The sequence below is a fragment of the Ailuropoda melanoleuca genome, chromosome 14 (genome assembly GCF_002007445.2).
Source record: "Ailuropoda melanoleuca isolate Jingjing chromosome 14, ASM200744v2, whole genome shotgun sequence".
Taxonomy (NCBI): domain Eukaryota; kingdom Metazoa; phylum Chordata; class Mammalia; order Carnivora; family Ursidae; genus Ailuropoda; species Ailuropoda melanoleuca.
In genome coordinates this window covers 30,921,689-30,945,892 of record NC_048231.1, presented here as the reverse complement: position 1 = coordinate 30,945,892, position 24,204 = coordinate 30,921,689, and the positions used below count along the sequence as shown (strand labels likewise).

Sequence of the window (24,204 nt, the reverse complement as noted above, 5' to 3'; positions counted from 1 at the left end):
TTCCATGTTCCTTCNAGAATGCCGGGATCACGCCCTGAGCCGAAGGCAGAAGCTTAACCACTGTGCCACCCAGGCGCCCCCAATTTTTTTAAACTTTGAATACACTAGGAGGCTAAATGTATTCCCCATGTTCTTGTGGTCCTGCCTCGTGGAATCAAATAATATTCCTCATGTCCATCACCTGCCCAGCCGGTGCAGGAATCCCTTAGGAATTTTGTGACCCTCATTGGAAGATTCCATGTTCCTTCAGCTCCTGGGTTCTGTGGTTATACTTCCTCGCTGAACAGATCTGAAGAATGAAATTTGTGCATTTTTATCTTCTAGCAGCAGGAGGCACTGAGTACTTACAATGTACATATGTATGTTTGTGTGTATGTCTATTCTATCTGGATTGACAGGTAAAAGGGGTAGTGCTGTATCCTTTTGTTGCTAGAGCACAGAATGTAATCTTTCCTGACCCTGAATTATTAACAGGAACTCATATTCCCATACTTGTTTGGAAGTTCCTCCCAATGGGGCAGGCCAATTCTGTGTTTTCCATGGCATCTGGAGTGCTAAGCTGCTCTGAGGCCCTGATGAAACCTCCTAGGCCCCCATTCATGCCACTCCTTAGCCGGTCTTTGTCCTTGCTGAGAGGTCCCCAACCCCCATATGACCCTATAGTGACAACGAGGCTGGGTGGAGAAGAGGCTATGTGTTGTCCTGGAAACAGCCCCTGCCTGGGTATCAACAAACAGCATTTTGTGCCTTGCTTTGGCGTTGTGGACAGCTCCCTTGATCTCTCAGGGCCTCCTCAGTTTCCTCATCTGTAAAATGGGTCATTAGTGGTTTTTAAGGTGTACGTTATGCACAGAATTCTTTCTTTAAAGGAAATCCTATATCTATGCCCCATATATAAAATATGTCGCAGTGGAGCAGTCCTGATTGAGGGGTGTGGATGAAGAGGGTAGGAGTGGGGAAGAGGTATGCAGAGCCCCACCCAATCATTCCCAGCAACCCATCAAGAGATAGCTCAGAGGAATCCCAAAGAAGTTAAATGTGTTTGCCCTCAGTCCCTTCCAGCTCTGAGATGCTGGGATTCTGCGGACTCAGGAGAAACTTTCTCCATCCAGCAGCTAAATACAAGAATCTAAATTAAAAGCCTTTCCAAGAATAAAGGTTTATTACCAGAGATAAATGTTATTGGAGCAAACTATGTGTATGACAGGGCAAATATCTAGTTACCTAATGTCTGCTTTTTTTACTGCCTCATGAGGTGCATTCCTTCCCTTGAAGCCCCAGACCCCTGCCCTCTTCTCCTTCCTTCAGAATGGACATACATACCTCATTTTGCCTGCCCGTCTTTGGAATTCCCATGTCTGTGTGGATTCCCCATACATATGGAATTAAATTTGATTTTTTCCTGTCCATTTCTCAGGTCAAGTGGATTCTTTGCCTAGCTGGAAGGACCTTGTCGGAGAAAGGAATTCCTGCTCTGCGACAACTGAATCGTGTGCCCCGAGTTCATATATTGAAACCCTGACCTTCGATGTGACCGTTATTTGAAGACAGAGCCTATAGGAAGGTAGTTAAGGTTAAGCGAAGTCGTAAGAGTGGGGCCCAGTTATATAGGATTAGTCCCCTTTTAGGAGAAGATACCAGAGAGCTCTCCCCTCCCCGCCAAGCAGGAACACAGTGAGAAGCCTGCCATCCCTGTCTGTCACCCAAGGTTCACCTGCTGGATTTAGTATCCATCGATGTTTCGTGACTGAACTAATGACTGCCAAATGGTGATTTTATGATGCTATCACTCCTCTCACATTTATTGGGTAACATTCCACTGCAGGAAGTGCTTTTCTTTCCCCTCACTCATCCGTTCATTTGTGGATATCAATGTAGACTCGTGGATTCCTGTGTCATTCAACCGAGCGCCATTTGTCACTCCTGCTAACTATCGTGATGTTCATAGTGTCCTAGAATCTGGCTTCTTTGTCCCGTTGCCGTGTCACTCTCAGGAGAGCACCTCCTTGCTTTCTGATACCACAGCATGTTGCAGGTTTATTGTATACTTCCTGTGCCCCACTCCTAGAATCATTAACTTCTCCAAGGGTCCCTTGTTCGCTTGGCTAGAAAAAAAAAATGGCATTTAGAAACCAAGATCTGAGGGCTGGGTTTGTTTATTGTTACTCACTGTCTGTTTCCATAGCTATCTTTGATTCTGAGGAACAGGAGTTCAGCAATAACTCCAAGTCCAATCCAACACCACAAGGTACGTTCTCGATTTCTCCCTTATAAGATTTGGAACTCTCAGGTGCCTGGGTGGCTCAGTCGGTCAAGTGTCTGCCTTCAGCTCAGGGTAATGATCCCAGAATCCCGGGGGCAAGCCCTGCATCAGGCTCCCTGCTTAGCAGGGAGCCTGCTTCTCCCTCTCCCTCTGCTGCCCCCCACCCCCGCTTGTGCTTTCTCTCTCTCTCTCAATTAAATAAAATCTTAAAAAACAAAACAAAGATTTGGAACTCTCTCCCCTGACATCGAGAAACTCACCTCCCGTTATCCATTATCCTCAATATACTTAGGTATTCGCTCAGTCCCACTTCATGTAACTGATCTCCCAGCTCTGCTGTGTTATTGGCCAAGTTGGCCACCTTCCTTTCTGAGGCCCCAACTGCCAGGTCGCTGATTTGCTGGGCCCCTTACCTTGTTGGGGTCCTGACTGCTGCTGTGGCACCTCCAAACTTGGTTGTTTTCCTCACCTGGACCTGCCCAATCACTTTTCAGCTGGATTATTAGGGAATGGAGCAAAGAAGGAACATGGGGAGCCCATATGAATATCTCACATAAATATGAAACAAATTAAAATTTAAAAAGAAATCCCTCAAATAAAAATCAAAAAGGAAATAACATCTGTGTATTGAGTTGCAGCATTACCGCACAAACAGAAACTATTTCAAGCGACTGTAAAACAAGATAACAATTTGGCTGCCCATTCTCATAGCTATCGACCCTAAGAACAAAAAGAGCTGCAAGAAAACTTAAACAGATTTTACTCATGACCCAGAAATTCTACCCCTTAGTGTATACTCTAGAATCATGAAAAAATATGTCTACACAAAAACTCGTACACAACTGTTTATACCAACCCTATTCATAACAAACAAGTGGAAACAATCAGAATATCTGTCAGCTGTTGAATGGATTAAAAACATGGCATAGCCATATACTGGAATATTATTCAGCCATAATGCAGATGAACCTTGAAAATGTTCTGCTAAGTGCTTAAAAAATCCAGAACCAAGGGGCACCTGGGTGGCTCAGTCAGTTGGGAATCTGACTCTTGATTTCAGCTCAGGTCGTGATCCTGGAGGTCGTGGGATCAAGCCCCGTGATGGGCTCCATGCTCAGCATGCAGTCTGCTTCTTCCTCTCTCTCTGCTCCTCCTCCTGCTCTAACTCTCTTTCAATCTCTCTCTCTCTCAAATAAAAAAACAAAATTTTTTAAAAATCCAGGCACAAAAGAACACATACTGCATGATTCCATTACAGCTGACCCTTGATGCACACAGGTTTGAATGGTGCAGGTCCACTTATATGCAGATTTTTAAAATATAAATACAGTAAAATAATATAAATGTACTTTCTCTCCCTTATNTCCTCTCTCTCTGCTCCTCCTCCTGCTCTAACTCTCTTTCAATCTCTCTCTCTCTCAAATAAAAAAACAAAAATTTTTTAAAAATCCAGACACAAAAGAACACATACTGCATGATTCCATTACAGCTGACCCTTGATGCACACACGTTTGAATGGTGCAGGTCCACTTACATGCAGATTTTTAAAATATAAATACAGTAAAATAATATAAATGTACTTTCTCTCCCTTATGATTTTCTTTTCNTTTCTCTCCCTTATGATTTTTTTTTTAAGATTTTTTATTTATTTGACAGAGATAGAGACAGCCAGCGAGAGAGGGAACACAAGCAGGGGGAGTGGGAGAGGAAGAAGCAGGCTCATAGCAGAAGAGCCTGATGTGGGGCTCGATCCCAGAACGCTGGGATCACGCCCTGAGCTGAAGGCAGACGCTTAACCGCTGTGCCACCCAGGCGCCCCCCTTATGATTTTCTTAACAACATTTTCTTTTTTCTAGCTTACTTTATTATAAGAATATAATATATAATACATGTAACATACAAAATATTGAACCGACTCTTTATGTTATCAGTAAGGCTTCCAGTCAATAGAAGGCTATTCGTAGTTAAGTTTTGGGGGAGTTAAAACTTATATCTGGAGTTTCAACTGCATGGGGGGTCAGCACCCCTAGTCCCCATTGTTCAAGGGTCAACTGTATGTGAAATGTACAGAATAGCCCAACATAGTGACAGGAAGCAGATTAGTGTTTGCAGGGGTGGAGGTGGNCCCACTCCCCCTGCTTGTGTTCCCTCTCTCGCTGGCTGTCTCTGTCTCTGTTGAATAAATAAAATCTTTAAAAAAAATAAAAAAAAAATAAAACTTATATCTGGAGTTTCAACTGCATGGGGGGTCAGCACCCCTAGTCCCCATTGTTCAAGGGTCAACTGTATGTGAAATGTACAGAATAGCCCAACATAGTGACAGGAAGCAGATTAGTGTTTGCAGGGGTGGAGGTGGAGGAGAATGGGGAGTGACTGCCAATGGGTATGGGATTTCTTTCTGGGGTGATGGAATTCTATCTAATTCTGGAATTAAATAGTGGGGTCTTGGTTGCACAACTTTCTGAATATGGTAAAAACCACAGGATTGTATACATTTAAAAGAATGAACTTACTGTATATGAATTGTATTTCAATAAAGCTGTTACTTAAAAAAAGAGAGAGATAGGTAACCAGGCATGAGGTGCTTCCTGAAGAAACATTCTCATCAAAAATTAGAATCTGAATCCTATTAAGCCTTCAGGGAGGGACATGTTAACACCATGAAGATATCATCAGCAAAATTCAAAGCGAGAGAAACTCTATAGGAAAAATTGCTTTCCTCAACAAACACATTTGAAAATAACAGAAACTGTAACAAAAGAGAGAGAAAGGCAGAGACAGAGACAAAGAGACCTATAGATGCATATGTATCTATGTATGGATCTTACTTGGATATTGTTTCTTTTTTTCAAGAGTTTTTAAAAAAAACTTCATTTATTTGAGAGAGAGAGAGCACAAGTGGGCAGAGCAGCAGGCAGAGGGAGAGGAAGACGCAGACTCCCCACCGAGCAGAGAGCCCGATGCAAGACTCAATCCTAGGATCCCAGGATCATGACCTGAGCTGAAGGCAGATGCTTAACTGACTGAGCCACCCAGGTGCCCCTTGGATATTATTTCAAACAAACATAAATCAAAAGAAAAAAAGAAATAACAGGAAATTTGAGCAATGGCTAGATTTTGGTGATATTTAGGAATTATTTATTTAGGGTGATAATAGTGCTAAGATTAAGCTTTTATTTATTTTTTTCTTTACAGAGAGAGATAGAGGGGGAGAGTGTGCAAGCAGGGATGGGGGGGAGGCGCTAAAGAGAGGAAAAGAGAGACAGAACCTCAAGCAGGTTCCCCACTCAGTGTGGAGCCTGACGTAGGGCTTTATCCCATGACCCTGAGATCATGACCTGAGCCGAAGCCAAGAATCGAACACTCAACCAACTGAGCCACCTTGGCGCTCCAAGATTATGTTTTCAAAAGAGTTCTTTCGTGTGGATGAGATAGTTCTGTATCTTGGCATCTTGACTGTGGTGGTAGTTACATGAATCTACAGATGTGATAAAATTACTCCTTCCCTGAATGATACAAGGGAAAGTAAGGGGCCCCGGGAGTGTCTTCGCATAAAGTCTCCCTAAGAGAATGAGCTTTGATTGTATTCCTATACTCTGCATAACTTTTCATTGAGTCAGGGCCTGTCCACTCACCTCTGTAAGCATGACGGTGTCTAGCGTCTTCTTCTTAAATACAGTGCTCTGTTAGCCATTTAAGGCTTCCTGTTTTGATCTTTTTTAGCTCCTCAGTCAGCAGTTTTCATTTAACCAAATGCTTTGCTGTAGAGAAAGAAGGAAAAAGGGGAACTCTGGCCTCCTGTTAACTAGTTTTATTTTTTGAATTCATGTTAATTATTGTCTCTGTTTTGCTGAACATCACAAGCCAGCCTTACCATTTATGCAATCCAGCCCTGGTTCGGGGAAGTCATGGGTTCCACGCTACCAGCCAAAGATAACAGTCGCTTTTGCCAATGTCTTTCATGCTCATTGGGGGCTGAAGATCGAAGATGTGAAAAGAGATAATACTGATAGCATTTCCTTGATTTACTGAACCCTAAAATTAAAAAAAAGAAGCTTTATTTGGGAGAGGAAGTATAAGAAAATGTAACAAGGTGACACTGGGAAATTGATTTGACAAATGATTTTCAGGCCATGACCTGAGGTCAGCCCATTTAGTCCAAAGTCTTAGACTCTTTCACTTATGGCAACATCTAGAGAGGCATCTGGGCTGAAAAACAGAAGAGCCGTGTTCAAGTCTTGCTTTGTGGCCAACTTGCTGTATACTCTTAGGTGTCATGTTTCCTTCAGTATCTCAATTTCTTTATTTGCAAAACCAGGGTCTTGGGCCATTTCACCTCCAAAGTTATCCCCGTTCCAAAGTTTATATCTAAGGTCATAAAAGGGTCTTCATCTATTTTGGAAAGAAGATCACCAGAAGTTTGAACCAGAGGGCTCTTCTGGTCAGCTCCCACTCATTTATTTATTTGGTATCCAGCCAACATTTGCTAGGTGCTTAGGAATGTTTTGAGGGACTGGATAAAAACACACAACAGATTGCTGTCCACAGACTGAGCAGTGATTTCTGAGCAAGATGTGCTGGAGGGGACCAGAACTGCCGAGAACATTTTGGAGCTCCAATGTCTTCCACAGCTAGAAGCTTGGGCAAAGCGTTCTTCTCAAAGATAATTCTCGAAGGAGGGGACTTTCTTGAAGCCTTTAGCTTGAGCTCTAGGGGAAACTTGTTTTTAAGAACTTGGGAATTTTAGGGCACTTGGGTGGCTCAGTTGGTTAAGCCTCTGCCTTTGGCCCAGGACATGATCTCAGGGTCCTGCGATCAAGTCCCGAGTCAGGCTCCCTGCTCAGCTTCTTCCTCTGCCCCTCCCCCTGCCTGGACTCTGTCTCTCTCTCAAATAAATAAAATCTTCAAAAAAAANCCTGGACTCTCTCTCCCTCAAATAAATAAAATCTTCAAAAAAAAATTTTTTTTTAAAGATTTTATTTATTTATTTGACAGAGATAGAGACAGCCAGCAAGAGAGGGAACACAAGCAGGGGGAGTGGGAGAGGAAGAAGCAGGCTCATAGCAGAGGAGCCTGATGTGGGGCTCGAACCCACAACGCGGGGCTCACGCCCTGAGCCGAAGGCAGACGCCCAACCGCTGTGCCACCCAGGCGCCCCTCAAAAAATTAAAAAAAAAAAAAGAACTTGGAAATTTTAATTGGGTTGCTGGGAGAAAGAAAACACCTTTTGAAAGATTTAAGTAGAGTTTTCATTTCACCTCTAGGACAGGCTATTATTATTCCTTGGTTTGGGGAAGACCATGTGGTAAGAGTAAACTNCCCTGAGCCGAAGGCAGACGCCCAACCGCTGTGCCACCCAGGCGCCCCTCAAAAAATTAAAAAAAAAAAAAGAACTTGGAAATTTTAATTGGGTTGCTGGGAGAAAGAGAACACCTTTTGAAAGATTTAAGTAGAGTTTTCATTTCACCTCTAGGACAGGCTATTATTATTCCTTGGTTTGGGGAAGACCATGTGATAAGAGTAAACTATTCCGTGCAGTGCTTCCCATATGCCAGGTGCTATACTAAGTCCCAGTCAATTTATTCATTTAATCCTCATAACAGAATGCCAGGGTGGTATTTTTATTAACTCGATTTTATAGACGGGGCAGCTGAGGAACACACAACTGCTAAGAACTTACTCAAGATGGCATAGCAATAAGTAGTAGAGCTGGATTTGAACCCATGCACCTGGCAAATCGTGCTCTGNGGGGTGATGGAAATGTTCTAAAATTAGATTGTAGGGATGGTTGCACAACTCTATACATTTACTATAAATTACTGAACTGTGCACTTGAATGAATTGAGGGCCGCCTGGGTGGCTCGATTGGTTAAGTGCCCCACTCGTGATCTCAGTTCAGGTCTTGATCTCAGGTTGTGAGTTTGAGCCTGGCATTGGGCTCCACGCCCATTGTGGAGCCTACTTTAAAAAAAAAATGAATGAATTGTTTGATATGTAGATTATATCTCAATAAAGCTTTTTTTTTTAATGAGGAAGACAGAACCAGTACACAGTACTTACACTGAAGTCAAGTTGCCAACTCTTTTCTTAACAAAGACTGTCTTTCATCCTGAGATTATTTCTTTCCTTTTTTAAGTTAATATAGCTTTCCTTTCTGAAAATGATGTGATAGAAAATGGCAATAATAATAGTTGTTTTTTCATTGCCCTTCCTTGTAAAATAAAAAGTAAACCCCTGCGTCAATTCTTTTTTTTTTTTTAAAGATTTATTTATTTTAGAGAGAGAGAGAGAGAGGAAAAGTGCATGAGCAAGGGGAGGGGCAGAGGGAGAGAGAGAGAAGCCCCGAGCCGACTCACTGAGCACAGAGCCCAACACAGGGCTTGATCCCAGGACCCTGAGATCATGACCTGAGTGGAAATCAAGAGTCAGCCGCTTAATCAACTGAGCCACCCAGGTGCCCCTAACACCCTGTGTCCATTCTTGAACGTTTGTAAAAACTGTATTGATCTGTGAAATCCAACAGTCTGGGAAGCCCTATACCAGTGATCTGTTAAAGTGGAAAGATGTCTGAGGGATCACTGAATTCAACTCTCTCATTTTCAAAATGAGAAAGCGTTGAAGGGCTATGGCGCTGGAGCCCCTTGTGCAAGGCTGCCCAGCCAGGTTCTGGGTCGTTCATTTGTTTCCACTTTACTGCACCACCCCGCCCCCGAGATGCCTTTTGATTCTGGAAGACTAAGAACTCTTTGTCCACCTGCCCATCAGCTCACACTGAGGTATGACATTCTGGGCAGTTTAACATGTGGCGAGGCTTGGCCAAGGACACCGTTGAAAGGAAATGCTTGGCTCCACTGAGTGGATCCATCTGGGGAAGTCACCTGACCCAGACCAGTCCGCAGCATCACATGACAGTCAAAGGTTTTGAAGTGCATCTGCCAAATGACAAAGAAGTGCTTACTGGCCGAAGGAGGAGATGCTGACTGTGCTGGTAACTAAGGACACTTCCCCAAGACGCAAAACAGAGTGCGACATGTGACTCGTAACCCCTGGGGATGGACCTCAACGAGACATTCTTGGTCTCACTCTTGCTTTTGAAAATATACTGCAAAGACACCTATGAAAACCTCCAGACCCCCAAGGGTCAAGGCACTTGGGGAATATAAAGATGAATCAGGTATTTCTGTCTTTATCTTTTTATTTACACCCAGTCTTGTTCCAGAAAGGACTGAAGGCAGTTTTGAAGGATGCATAAAATACAGGGAGCATTAATGAGATGGAGAGTGATACTGAAGTTATGTAAATATGGAAGTCCTGTTCTGACCTGAAACCCAACTTTTTATTAAAAATGTCTATAGGATGCCTGGGGGCTCTGTTGGTTAAGCGTCTGCCTTCGATTCAGGTCATGATCCCCAGGGGTCCTGGGATCGAGTCCCACATTGGGCTCCTCCAGCTCTGCAAGGAGCAGGCTCCTTCCTCTCCCTCTGCCTGCAGTTCCCCCTGCTTGTGCTCTCTCTCTCTTGCTACCTGGCTCTCTCTCTGTCAAATAGATAAATAAAATCTTAAAAAAAAAAAGTCTATAGAAAATATTCAGCAAAAATTTGTATATGGACGGCTGCCTTTGGCTCAGGTCAAGATCCCGGGAGTCCTGGGACCAAGATCCGAATCGGGCTCCCTGCTCAGTGAGGAGTCTGCTTCTCCCTCTCCCTCTACCCTTTCCCCACCCCTGCTCATGCTGTCTCTCTCAAATAAATAAATAAAATCTTTTAAAAAATAAAATAAAATTTGTATACCTCTTAGCTCTATAGTACAAACTTTCATAAGTAACAATTTTATTGTAATATAATTTATATGCCACAAAAAACACTCTTTTAAAGTGTAAAGTGGCTTTTAGGATATTCACAGTTGTACCTCCATCACCAATATTTCCTTTTAGAACATCCTCCCAAAGAAAACTATAGGTGTTAAGGGTCACATGAGCAGCGTGATTAAAAACAAGAATGGTCACGGGGCGCCTGGCTGGCTCAGTGGGTGGGGTGTCCGACTTCTAATCTCAGGGCTGTGGGTTTGAGCCCCACATTGGGTGTGGAGATTACTTAAAAAGAAAATCTTAAAAAAAAAAAAAAAAAAGGTTAAAAGGCCTGGACAGACACCTCACCAGAGGAGATACAGGGATGGTCTATAAGCACACAAAAAAGATGTTCAATATCATGTGTCATTAGGGAATTGTGAATTAAAACAACCACAAGATACCGCTACACGCCTGTTACAATGGCCTCAGTGCAAACACTGAGGACACCCCATGCTTGTGCGGGTGCAGGACGAGCACGTGCCCTCACTGCTGGGGAGGACGAGGGTGGAACAGGTACAAGCGCCTTGGAAGACACTGCGGCGCTTTCTTACAGAACGAAACACGCTCTTGCTGTGTGACGCAGCCACTGCACTCCCTGGTGTTTAGCCAAAAACTTACGACTGCACGAAATCTGCACATGGATGTTTAAAGCAACGTCATTCCTAACTGCCGAAACCTGGGAACAACCACGATGTCCTCGAGGAGATGAACGGATAAATGAACTGTGGTACATACAGGCCACGGAACATTATTCAGCAGCAAAAAGAAAGGAGCTATCAAACTGTGAAAAGATGTGGAAGGAACTTAAATGCATAGTACTGAGTGCGAGAAGCCAGTCTGGGGCGCCCGGTTCGCTCAGGTGGTGGAGCGTCTGCGACTCTTGATCTGGGGATCGTGCGTTCGAGCCCCACACTGGGTGTAGAGATTACTAAAAAAACCAAAACCAAAACCAAACAAACAAAAAAACCAAGCCAGGAGTATGAGAGGGTTACATACCGGAGGATTCCAACTATACGACATTCTGGAAATGGCAAAACTAGAGAGACAGTGAAAAAAGATCGGTGGCTGCCAGGGGTTAGAGGAGGGAAGGGACGAAGAGGCAGAATACAGAGGATTTTTAGGGCAGTGAAACTGTTCTGTTTGATACTGAAATGGTGGATCCATGTCATGATACATTTGTCAGAATCCGCAGAATGTCCAACACCCAAGTGAACCCTGATGTAGACTGTGCACTCTGGGTGATGACGGTCAGCGTAGGGCCATTGATCGTAATAAAGGGACCAAGATGTTGGCAGTTGGGGAGGCTGTGTGCATGTGGGGGATAGGGGACATATACAGACACTCTCTGTACTTTCTGCTCAATTTTGCTGTGAACCTAAAACTGCTCTAAGAAAATAAAGTCTATTAAAAGCAAATAAATAAATGGAATAGTGCAACCAGAAAACTACCACTTTTGGATCACACGTAAGTTGTGATGGCCCCAGTGTAGTGGGTACTCTTGGTGCCCTACTGTGTTCCCACTCTGCCATTGGCTCACGAAAGCTGTCCCCTGCCAGGAGAGGCCTGGGAAGTCGCACTCCCTCTTCATAGCCAATGACTGGCTGATGTGGGAATGAACAGCTCAGCCCTCCTGTGTCTGGATAGAAAAGCCTCTACTATGGACTATGAGAAACAAACTGAAGACTTCAGAGGGGAGGGGGGTGGGGGAATGGGATAGACTGGTGATGGGTAGTAAGGAGGGCACGTACTGCATGGTGCACTGGGTGTTATACGCAACGAATGAAGCATCGAACTTTACATCGGAATCCGGGGATGTACTGTATGGTGACTAACATAATATAATAAAAAAATCATTAAAAAGAAAAAAAAAAGGAAAGCCTCTACAGTACAGTTGTGCTTTCGAGCTCTTGACGGGATCAGGCTGAGGCCTGCTGCTTCCTGAACCCATATCTTTGCAGAGTCTCTTCCTTTGCCCTGTCCCCTTCCTCCACTCTCCTCCAGGTTTGTCCCCAGAGTGTGCCCTCTACAGCTTATTGGCACAAGAATTGTCTCTCAGGTTTGCTTCAAGGGAACTGATCTATGACAATTCCTAGGGACTGTCCCTGTCTTCCTAGGATATTCTGATGGAAGGTCATCTTAAAAGGGTCATGTAATTCATTGTCCACGGTGTTGCTTGCCACAAACAAGAGGCCTTTACATATTTTTTTCTGCATTCGTGGTTAGTGCCTGAGATACACAGCATTGCACCGGAACCTGACTTTACAAAATCAAGTCTTCTTCCCAGGCACCAGTTTTTACATTAAAAGAGTGACTTTGGGGGGTGGAGACGAATTAAAAGCAAAAGAAGAGAGAACAGTGGTGGTGACATACAATGTGGCCAGAAATGAATCTGAAAAATTGTGGGTTTCCTTTGGGTGGGCCACAGATTTTTCAATAAGTCTTATATTTACACACACACACACACACACACACACACACACCTGCTCGTTTATACAATTCACAGTGTCTCCTCTTTAGGAACCAACTGTGTTCAGGCCAGTCAGAATTTCTGCCTCAGTCCTTCTGAAAAGCATACCCGACGAGGTAATGAAACATAACCCTGACAGTAACCTTGGGGGAGCAAGTCCCAGCTCAGCTTGATTCTTGAGCCCTGCTCTCTGGGCTTACCTCACTTACAAACTTTGGACTGCTTATTTAATTTCTCTGAGCCTTCATTTTTTTTCATCTGTAAAATGGGCATAGTAATAGTGCCTACTGCATAGACATTATTAATTCATTAATCCTTTATTGAGAACTAAGTGATAAAATAATATTCTGCCAACAGGTCTTGAGTGAGTGTTAAGAAAACATGAAAGCTTAAATGCTAAAGTGGAAAAAAGGCATTTAAAAATTGGGCTTCTGAGGTCCTTGACTCTATTTTTTTTTAAGATTTTATTTTATTTATTTATTTATTTATTTATTTATTTATTTATTTATTTATTTATTTCAGAGAGAGGGAGCCCAAGGGGGGTGGGCAGAGGGAGAGGGAGAAGCAGGCTCCCTACCGGGACTCCGGGATCACAATCCAAGCCAAAGGCAGCCGCTTAGCCTACTGAGCCACCCAGGCACCCAGTCCTTGACTTTAGACCTGTTTCCGATTACCCTAGAACCTCTGCCCCTGTCATCTGTCCTCACCTGGTATCGACTGAGTCCTCACCAGACCTCTGTAGAGGGCTCTTGTGCCTCTCCCTAGATCTGCTTTAGGGTGAAAGTGCCTGTTGGCAACACAACCTCCTTCTTCCCCTCTCCCAAGAGCGAGACTGTGCAGGCCTGCCCGGGTGTTCTGGAACAGAGCTTAGAATACAAACCTTGCCTAGTTCTGTTTTCTCTCTTACTTAGTAGGGTTAAACAATCACACAGTTATGCTCAGATGCAGGAAATATTGTGTTCCTCTATTTCCTTCCCTACTGTGTTCTTCAATTTCCTTTCCAAATGGTGTTGATGGAATTTGTAGGGTAAAAGGCAGGGAAAGGGAGACAGCTTAAGGTTGCCAATTTAAACAGTGCACTCCTGCACTATTGCCTGGCTTTGCCACTTAGCTGTGTCACTTTGAGCATGTTAGTTCATCTCTCCAGCCTCAGTTTCTTCATCTATATAATGGGCTAATAATAGTATCCACTATATAGGGCTGCTCCTCATGGCATTGTTATAAGAATTAAAAGAATATGTGTAATGCCCTTAGACCACAGGTGGATTCTGTTAAGAAAATAAAAATCACCCAACCAAATAAACATAAAATACAATGTCACAAGAGAAATAAATATAGAATATGGTGTCGGCAGTTAAGAGAAAGAACCAGGTAAGAGGATAGAGAGTGATAGATGGAACCCTGGAGGGAGAGTCAGGGGCGGGGGTAGGGCTGTGTATTCTATTTAATATTCGGGGAAGCCTTTCTGAGAGAATGACATTTGAGTAGAGACTGAATTAAGTGAGGAAATACCTCAATCAATACACGAAAATCAGTTTCAAGTGGATTAAAGAGCCCAAACGAAGTGCCATTATAAACCTATCAGACTGGTAAAAAGTCTGACACTACTAAGTGTTGGTGGGGTCGTGGAGCAAATGAGACTTGCATCCCTGGCTGGTGGGAATGTAAAGTGGGACAACCCATTCAGAAACTGGTTTGGGAGGGCACCTGGGTGGCTCAGTCAGTTAAGTATCTGCCTTTGGCTCAGGTCACAATCCCGGGGTCCTGGGATTGAGTCGTAAATCGGGTTCCCTGCTCAGCGGGGAGCCTGCTTCTCCCTCTGCCCCTCCCCACTGCTCGTGCTCTCTCTCTCTCTTAAATAAAAGATAAAATCTTAAACAAAACAGAGGAAGGATGAATTGTGATGATACCATGCAGCATAAATGATGCAATGATAATTAATGAACTGCTTCTATTAGTGGCCACGGGGACGATCGTCATATACACAGTGATCACTAAAAGCAGTAAGGCATATAAGTGAAATAAGTCAGACAAAGAAAGAAGTACCATATGATTTCACTTATGCGTGGAATCTAAAAAACAAAATAAATGAACAAAGAAACAAAAACAAGAAACCAAACTGATGGTTCCCAGAGGGGAGGGGAGTGGAGGGAAAGGCAAGACAGATAAAGGGGATTAAGAAGTATAAACTTCTAGTTATAAAATAAATCAGTCACAGAGATGGAAAGTACAGCATGGGGAATATAGATAATAATACTATAATAATGTGACTACACTTATTGTGGTGAGCATTGAGTAATGCATAGAATTATTGAACCAATATGCTGTATACCTAAAACTAACATAAAATTGTATGTTAATTATACTTCAATAAAACAGTTAGAGCAGGACGCTTAGCTGGCTCAGTCGGTAAAGCATCTGCCTTTGGCTCAGGTCATGATCCCAGAATCCTGGGATCGAGTCCCACATCGGGCTCTCTGCTCAGAGGGGAGCCTGCTTCCCCCTCTGCCTGATGCTCCCCCTGCTTGTGTGCTCTCTCTCTCTCTAGCAAATAAATAAATAAATAAATAAAATCTTTAAAAAAAAGTTAGAGCATTCTGCAATGCACAGAATTGTTGAATCAATATGCTATATACTTGAAACTAACATAACATTGTATTCCAACTGTATTTCAACAATAAACCTTTTTAAGTAAAGAAGCAAGGATAAAAGAATAGTATGATCCCAATCACATAACTTCCAAACTAGGTGAAATCAAACTATATTGTTTAAAGGTACAGACTTAGACGCTAACCATACAAAGAAATGCAAAGAAATAGTGGTCATAAGGACAGGGTCAGTCTCTGGGGGGTGGGGAAGGAATTGTGGCCAGGTTGGGGCATTTGGCAGGAGGAGGACTACTGAGGTGCTGATGACATTTTACTTCTTGACCTGGGTGATGCATGGGTGATTTTGTTTTATAATTATTCATTCAACTATACATACATGTTTTTACACACTTTTCTGTACACTTGTTACATTTCACAATACAAATAAGAAAATAAGTCTTGGGACTTCAGGGGAAGAACCTTTCGGGCAGAGGGAAAAGCCAATGGAAGAGTCTGTGGTAGGGAAGAGACTGGCATGTTTGAGTGTCGCCATGAGGCCAATGTGGCTGGCAGGGAGGGAGCAAGGGGCAGGTGGTGGAAGATGAGGTCACAGAGGGAGCTGGGGAGCCAGGTCATGGAGCACTTCATAGGCCATGGTAAGGTGTGGTTAGGACAGAGAAGTGATCTACAAGTGTCAGATTTCAAAGTGTCACTGGTCTGGCTGCTGTGTAGAGGACAGGTTGCAAGATGGTTGTAAGACTAGCCCAGAAATGCAATGGGGATGAATAAAGATGAAAACGAACAATTGCTGAGCAGCTACTGTGACGTACCTTCATCTTCATCGGCAATGGATCTCAAGCACCAGCCAGAGAAAACTCATTTTGAAGGGCTCCTATGATTAGAATAGGCTCAACTGCCCACATGATCTTTTGCCATAAAATGTTACAGGATTTCCTTCTCCTTGGGTGCCCGCGGTTCTTGGTCACCCCACTCCAAAGAATAAAGAGGTAGACAAGATGAAGAGTGGTGGACAGCAAAGTAAAGTTTCTGGAGCCACAGTAAAGTGACAGTAAAGTGACACAAGCTCCCGAAAGCAAAGTAAAGTTTCTGGAGCCACAGTAAAGTGACAGTAAAGTGACAAAGCTCCCGAAGAGGGAGGAGAACCCCGAGGGTTGCCCCTGCAGTTTCTAAGTCTAGAGGTTTTTATGGGGTCATTGGCGGGGCCCGCTGTTTTAATCTGATTAACCCTCCCTGTGCCTGTCATCCAATTAGGTTTTTGTCATCTATCACATGGGAAAGGGTGGAGGGCTCCCTCCAGGGTGGTGTAGAATCCTTTTAAGGGTGGTTTCCTGGGGGGAGGGCAACTTGTCCCTGCCTGCCTTTCTTCCAACTATCTTTCATCAATAACATAATCATAGGAGTGATAAGTAATCTGTTAAAAAAGCAAAAATTCAACTGGGTAAATCTGAAGATCGAACTGGCTTTATTCAATGATTCATGAATTAGGCAGCATCCTGCTAGCAAGTAGAAAGGGGATCAGAAGAGCTGTATAAAATGGAAGACTGGGGCTCCTGGGTGGCTCAGTCAGTTAAGCATCTACCCGTGGCTCAGGTCGTGATCTCTGAGTCCTGGGATTGAGTCCCATGTTGGGCTCCCTGCTCAGCGGGCAGTCCACTGCTCCTTCTCCCTCTGCCCCCCCACCCTATGCTCATGTGCTCGCTCTCCCTCTCTCAAATAAATAAATGAAATCTTTTAAAAAAATGGAAGACTTACAGGCAGAAATGGGTGGGACAAGGAAGTTATTAGCAAAAGAAAAGAAAGGACTGTTTCAGGCAAGATTACTTTTCTTGGAGGGCGGGAGAGTTGTTGGGAGGAAGCACAGGGGTCTATCATGCAGATTACCTTATTAGTGTTGATCAGGAAATTCCAGACAGGTTTATAATTCTACTCCTGCGAGAGGATGAAGCTGCAATCAGGTTACAGAGGAAGTCCTGGTTTGCTGTGTGGGGCTTAGCATTAATGACTCCATTTTGAGCCTGCTGTTTCTGTTTGAACACATCCTATTCAGAGGTTTCGCCCATCCTGCAGGAAGAGATTACACATGAGTGAGGGTTCTTGGGGGGCCATTCTAAGAATACTGCCTACCACAGAGTTAAATAAATGCTTGTTGATTGCTTGGAAATCCTTCAGAAACGATCAGGAAGAGATGGTGCCCCTCCCTGCACCCTGCGTTTAGGACCATAGCAATCTGCATGGGTCTTTATCGTGCCATTTATTTCGATTGATATTTATTTACCGAGTACCAACTATATTGCAGCTATTGCTCTAGGCACTGGGGGTATAGAAATACATAAGAGAGACTACGCTCCTGCTCTTAATTTTAGTGGAGAGCTAGGAAATTAACTAAGAAATGTACAAGAGAGACAGGAAAACAAGGAGAAAGGCTATAGAGTGATGAGGTTTTGTGTGCTATTTTAGGTCGGCAGGCATGGGATGTCATCTCTCAGCAGCAGGAGCCAGCTGCATGACTGGAAGGGGAAGGGCATGCCAGGAAGAGGGACTCGCATAGGCAAAGACAAGAAGGCCAGGAGGCCTGGAGCAGAGTGAGTCCTGTGACAGGAAATGAGGTCATGGGAATAAGCGGGAGTCAGCTGATGTTAGCCAGGTAGGATTTTATTTGAGGAAGGAGGAAATGATTTTTAAGCTGATGAAAAGTTTAGGAAATAGAGTGGTTGCACAATAATGTGAACATGATTAATGCCACTGAACCATACACGTAAGCATGGCTTAAGTGGCAAATTTTATGTTATATGTATTTTACTATGTCAGGGAGCAAGAATTCTGGTCCCCTCAAAGATCCTTCTAGCTGGACTAAGAATCAAATTGACATGAGACAGTTTAAAAGGAGAAAGTCAAATTTACTAGTGTACGTACGGGGAATCCGCATAGACATGGACTTTCCAAAGACAGGTAAAATGAGGTCTATAGGTCATCCTGAACTAAGGAAAAGGGGCAGGGGGCTGGGACTTCAGAGCAAAGGAATGCACTTCACAGGGTGAGAGAAGAGGGGCAGATGTTTGGTTCTTAGATGTTTGCCCTACCATACAGTTGGGTCACTCAGATGAAATTTATCTGTTAAGAACTCTTATTTGGGGAAAGACCCTTAATTTAGATTTTTCTGTGTGGTTAAGGGAGCAATAAAAGTTTCTCTTGAGCCCAGGGTGCTTTCAGCTCAAGACAATCCACATGCCAAAGTGGCACATTCTGGGAGCTGGGACCCCTTCATTTTCAAAGCTGGTCTCCATGTGTGTTTGATTCTAATTGACTTCTGGCTGAACGTCACCCTCTTTACATTCCCTGCCCACAAATACAACCTACCCCAAATCCTCAACGCACTCGCCTATAGCTTGTATCAAATTGCAGTTCCTCTGCTCTTCCCAAATAAACGCCTTTTTGAGCTTGCCTCAGTTTATCCCCTTACTGAGATCAAAATAGTACATATTTCAGTTGAAACATTTACATACAAAAGGTCAGTCTGTCTGTGGTGGGGACAGTAGACAGTAGACAGTAGACTGTTGGGATCCTCAGCGCTCAGGCTAGTGCCTCGCACTTATGCCATCAAGAGATAGTGGACACCTGACTGGAGTCTATTCTGAGTTCGTCTGTTATGCGTATCAATTCGTTTGAACTTTACAACAACCTTACGAAACACAGGTAAGTGAGAAGATTGTCCAGGATCCCACAGCCAGGAAGTGGCAGAGATGGAATCGAAATCCAGGACGTCTGGATCCAGAGTTTCATGCTTTTGACTGTCATATCAAACAGAATGAATGAATGAATGAATGAATGAACGAATGAATGAATGTTGAGCCCTATTTCTCTCTGAGCCAGTGGTTCTCACCATGGAGGGGGGCGGTGTGGTGACAGATTTTGCCCCTCCTTCCCCCAGGAGGCTTTTGGCAACTTCTAGGGACATTTTTGGTTGTCACAACTTGAGGGAAGGGTGCTCCTGGCATCAGATGGGTAGCCGCCGGGATGGTGATATTGCTAGACACCCTACAGGGTGCAGGACAGCCCCCCAACCTCCCTCACGAAACCAAAAACTACTGGCCTCCAAATGTCAGTGATGCCGAGGTACAGAAAACTGCTCTAAACTTAACCAATTTTTTCCCTACTCTCTCCAAGGCTTGTTGCTTTATAATCTTAACCTCTCACTTAGTCTCCTGCTGTTTAAAAGAAAAAGATAGAATCTGAAATAGCTCCTCACTGCTCTGATCGCTGGTGGCTGGGTTATCTGCCATAGTCTGGTGGTATCATAGATTTATATCTGGCTTGAGCCTCACTAACCTCTGAGGCCCACACTGTGACTTTCCTGATGAGAATTACACTGGGGACATTTGAGGGGGGTGTCCTCATGCCTATATGTTTGCAGAGAGCCTGCCACCCTCCTGCCCCCTGCGGTTCTTTCCATGCCTAGCCCCTTGGGTCCTGGCGCCTCCCACTCGCGCTGCCCTTCCCACACCATGCTGCCATTCCATGCCTAGGTATCAGAGCACAGGCAATGCCCAAGGTCAGAGATTCTTATCTTCCTTTTCTCACCATGTTCTTAAGCCAGCCGGTAGCTACTATCCATGGGGCACTTACTTGGTGCTAAGCACTGTGCTTCATTCAATTTACAGAGAGAAGTAGGTGCTGTTCTTCCATTTTACTGTTGAGGAAACCCAGGCACTAAGAAGTGAAGTAACTGGCTCAGGTCACACAGCTTGTACGTGCTGGAGCTGGGATCGGAATCGAGGTAGCTTGATGGCTGAGCCCACCATGCGTGCCCACTTCTCCCTCCAGGTCCCTCTCATCTCAGTCTCCTCGTGGCTGGCCTAGGCTAGTCTCTTCGAGGGCTCTCCTGACCTTCATCATGGGAATCCCCTGCCAATCCCCAGCCACCCACTGGTCCTCAACTTACAGCCCCCTTCTCTTGTCCACATTCTCAGCTCATGGTGCTGCTGAGGGAGACTGAGGGGGCTATCCCTGGACCTCATTTGCCTAAACATGCCTGGCATCAGGCCACCACTTCTATTCCACTTCACTTGTGAAAACATAACCAGCCAAAGGTCACCATTTATTCTGGGTGAATTGAAGGAGTGGTTAAGGACATGCTGTTCCTCTCTTACTAGACAGTGAATTACCAATGGGAAAGAACGAATCCCATTTCTCTTGGGGCACCTGGGTGGCTCAGTCGGTTAAGTGTCCGATTCTTGATTTCAGCTCAGGTTATGATCTCAGAGTTGTGAGATTGAGCCCCACTTGGGGCTCTGCACTGAGCGTGGAGCCTGCTTAAGATTCTCTCTCTCCCCCTCTGCCCCTCTAACACTGGCCCCCACCCCGCACGCATGCACTCTCTCTTCTCTAAAAAAAAGAAAAAAAAGAATCCAATTTCTCTCAGAAATCAGCTGCACTTGGCACCTAAGGGACATCTACTAAACGTGTTCTTGAATAAATGATTGAATGAACTCCTAACACTCCCCACTGAGGAAGACTGCGAAAGTGTAGTGGTCATGAGAATTGCCTTTGGACTTGGACAGATGTGGGTCTGAAGAAAGACCATGGTCACTTCCCAGCTAAGGGTGTGGAGAAGTACTTAACTCGGGGTTGGCAACCTTTTGCTGTAAATGATCAGACAGTAAATATTTTCGATTTTGTTTGCCACACACTCTCTCGTGTAAGACTCAACTCTGCCTTGTTGGTAAAAACAGCCGGAGATAATACCTAAACCAGGGCGCATGGCTGTGTTCTCATAGACTTTATTTACAAAAATAGGGAGCAGGCTCAGGGCAGTATGGGGTCGCCTGACTTACTGTTAAAAAAAAAAAAAAGATTCTAAAAGAAGATGAAATGAGACAACCGGTGAATGCAGCCCTAGATCTTACACTTGATGTGCCTGGGTAGGGTTGCACTTAATTCTCTCACATCAGTTCCACTCAACTCAATTTTCTGTGCTCTACCACACCGCACAGGTGCGTGTAGAGTTTCCCCATTTCCCTGTGAGATAACAATACCCAACATTTGAAAAGTAGCCTTGCACAGGGTTGAAGAGGACAGGATTCTGGAACTAGATAGACTGCCTGGGTGTGGGTTCTGGCCCCAACACTTCAGACCTAATGCGGTCTTCAGAAGACCCAGTTACTTACCATGCCTGAGCCTCCCTCAGTCGTCCTAACTGTAAAGCGGGGACCACAATAAGAGCACCTACTTCTCACAGGGTCGCCTCGAGGATTAAAAGGACACACATTCGATTCACGGAGGATCTTGAGAGATTCCAAAACCCAGAACACGTGCGGACCAAGGAACTCACGACATCTCAGACGACACAGGGACATCAGTATTTCTGAAGTTTCCCTAGAGGATTCCAAAGTGCAAGTTTGGAAACCACTGCGTTAAAGTGCCCCGCGCGCAGGTTTTGATCCTTCGGCGGGCACTTCTGGAATTACTGCGTCTGCAGGGAAGCCCCACGCACCCCGGGCGCCCTCACCCCCCATTTCATTGCTCATGCTTCTCCCAGGGTTCGCGGGCTGTGGGCCCAAAAACCCCGGCTCGTGCATGCTGGGACTTGTAGGCGCTCTGGCTCGCCGGCCCCGCCTCGCTCCGCCTCCCATTGGCGTTCACACACGCCCGCCCCAAGTTCCACCAATCAACGCAGCGCCCTAGGCCATTAAAGCCCTGAGTCTGGTGTCGCTCCGCAATCACTGCAGGGCGGACGTCAGGAGGTGGCGCATCTGAGGCTGCGCGTCGCGAGGAGTTCCCACGGTCCTGCCGCCCACCGCCGCCGCTGCCGCGGGCTTCCGCCACAGGTAACCGCGAGCCCCAGCCGGGGATCCGTGCCAGGCCCCACGTCCCGGGCCGGGGCTGCCTGTCTGCCGCGACTCTGGGCCTCACGGGCGGGACTTTCAGCTCCCGCGGCCCTGAGTAAGCCACTTCTCACCCTTCGAAGAGAATTTCGGGAAACGGTGAATTCCAAGGGACATGCTGCGACCTCTCAGCCCGTCCTCCCGAGGGGTGGTCGTGGGCTGCTGGGAACAGTCTTCGTTGCGCGAGCTCCACCTGGAAGCCCAGGGCTTCCTCCTGGTGCAGGGGGAAACTGGCGCGCGGAGAGGGATTGGCAAAAGTCCCTCCTCCAGGGCGTGCCGGGCAGGGTCTGCCGCTTGGTTCCGACCTTTACAATCTGGGAGCAGTTCAGGCTCTAGGTGCTTGTAATGCGAAGGATTGCCCCCATTTCCACCCAGGTCTCTGTAGCCACGGGGAAAAGCAGGTAACTACAACAACAGAAATACCCAAACGTGTAAAAACATCCCTTCTAAGAAGTTAGGGATGCTCTAGTTCTCAGAGGCTTGAGGGGGTGGAACTCAGGGTGATTCACTTCAGGAGTGAAAGTGGTAGTTTGATTAGGTCCCCTGCGCCTTAACTATTAGAGGTGAGGTTATATGTATATGGGTTATTCCATGCCAAGAATTGTGGAATCTGTGGGGCCTGGAAGAAGGAACTGTGTATCATAGGCTTCGTTTTATAGATGAAAATAAATGCCCAGAGTTTGGGATTTGCCCTGTGGTTTGTAGCGAGTGGAGTAGCTCAGCTTTTTTACCGTAGGTTTCTATTAGTTAGCAAACGTTCATTGAGCGTCACTTACTGAGCAGGGTTTATTTGTAAAGGGGAGAGGCAGTCTATAGAGAATCATTCCAGTGTTACAAGTTTGCACAGGGGCGGCATCTAACTCTGTTGGAAGCATCTAATCCCGATTTGTGGGAAGAGGTAGAACTTCCCAGGGAAGTGCCTGGAGTTTGAGGGATGGGCAGGAGCTAGTGCGGTGGAGAAGAATGTTTCACCTGGAAAACAGCATGGTTTTTCACTTGAAAAACAGCTGTGTTTTCCCCTGGAAGGCATGGTAAGCGGCACGATTTTGGACCAGAGTTTTGGAGCCTGGTTGGAACAAGGGATTTCATGTGAGTGGTGAATTTTCGTGAGCTCTGTTTCGTAAGAGCCCTGTACATCTTGCAGAGCCTTCTGTGCTGCTGTAAGAGATTTAGATTTTGTCTTGAAAGGTTGGGAAGCTGAATTTATTTTTTTTTTAAGATTTTTATTTATTTGAGAGAGAGAGCGCATGTGTGAGCAAGCATGAGCAGGGGTGGGGGATGCAGAGGGCTGAGCAGGGAGCCAGACTCAAGGCTCAATCCCAACATCAGAGATTATGACCTGAGCTGAAGGTAGACGCTTAACCCACTGAGCCACCCAGGTACCTCTGGGAAGCTGAGTTTAGTAGATGTGTATCTTAGGTAGTTCCGTAGTGTGGAAAAGTATCGAAGAAAGGTCCCAGTAGGGAGCACCTGCAGTAATTCCCAGGAGAATTGCTGAGGATTTTTTAAAGATGCTGCAGTGGGAAAAGCAAAGAGAGGAGAAAAAGTTTTGAACTCTTAGGGGAGGTGAAATACATCATACCCAGTATTGTTCAGTAAAAGTATATTGAAGTGAATGCTGTCTCTTGAGTTTTCTGACCTATGACTATCTTTTGAGGAATTGCCCAGCACTTTTTTTTTTTTAACTGCAGAAGTTGCTTTGTAGACCATAATTCAAATCCCAGGTTATGATGGGGGAAAATTTCACATGTAAGAGATGATAGGTATTTGAGGAAAAGATTCACTACTGGTAGAAGTGTATCATAGAACGGTGTAGCTACTAGCAAAATGGGTATGTATAGGGGCGCCTGGGTGGCTCAGTCAGTTAAGCTTCTGCCTTCAGCTCAGGTCATGATCCCAGGGTCCTGGGATCGAGCCCCACATGGAACTCTCTGCTCAGTGGGAAGCCTGCTTCGCCTCTCCCCAACTTGGGCTCTCTCTCTGTCAAATAAAATCTTAAAAAAATGAGTGTGTATATCTTAATTAAGATCAAGTGGTTCCACTTCTAGAAAGTAGCCTAGAGAAACAGAGACATTTGTTTGCAAGGAGAGGACTATTAGGATGTTTATTGCAACATTGTTTTATCATTTTAAAAT

General features: G+C 45.0%; 1 protein-coding gene and 1 long non-coding RNA gene across 6 annotated transcripts in view; one reads left to right on the top strand and one right to left on the bottom strand.

Moving 5' to 3' along the window:
* Positions 1 to 23: 23 nt before the first annotated feature.
* Positions 24 to 22,621, bottom strand: LOC109490327. 3 transcript variants are annotated; one of them, XR_004620157.1, is made up of 7 exons: positions 21,353 to 22,621; positions 17,070 to 17,249; positions 6,138 to 6,298; positions 5,899 to 6,024; positions 2,677 to 2,757; positions 1,715 to 2,105; positions 24 to 289 (listed from the first exon to the last, which is right to left on the bottom strand). It is a non-coding gene; the product is annotated as an uncharacterized LOC109490327 (long non-coding RNA). The 3 variants fall into 3 exon arrangements; XR_002143636.2 differs by having other exon boundaries at positions 24 to 2,105; XR_004620156.1 differs by lacking the exon at positions 5,899 to 6,024 and having other exon boundaries at positions 24 to 2,105.
* Positions 21,886 to 24,204, top strand: part of LGMN (legumain) — a 32,675-nt gene continuing 30,356 nt past the window's right edge. The window contains exon 1 of one of the 3 annotated variants that reach the window (XM_034642338.1): positions 21,886 to 22,012. The gene's annotated coding sequence lies outside the window, so the exon portion shown is untranslated. Of the gene's footprint in view, positions 22,169 to 24,204 lie in introns of all 3 variants that reach the window. The other 2 variants (XM_019804447.2, XM_034642339.1) reach the window with 2 other exon arrangements.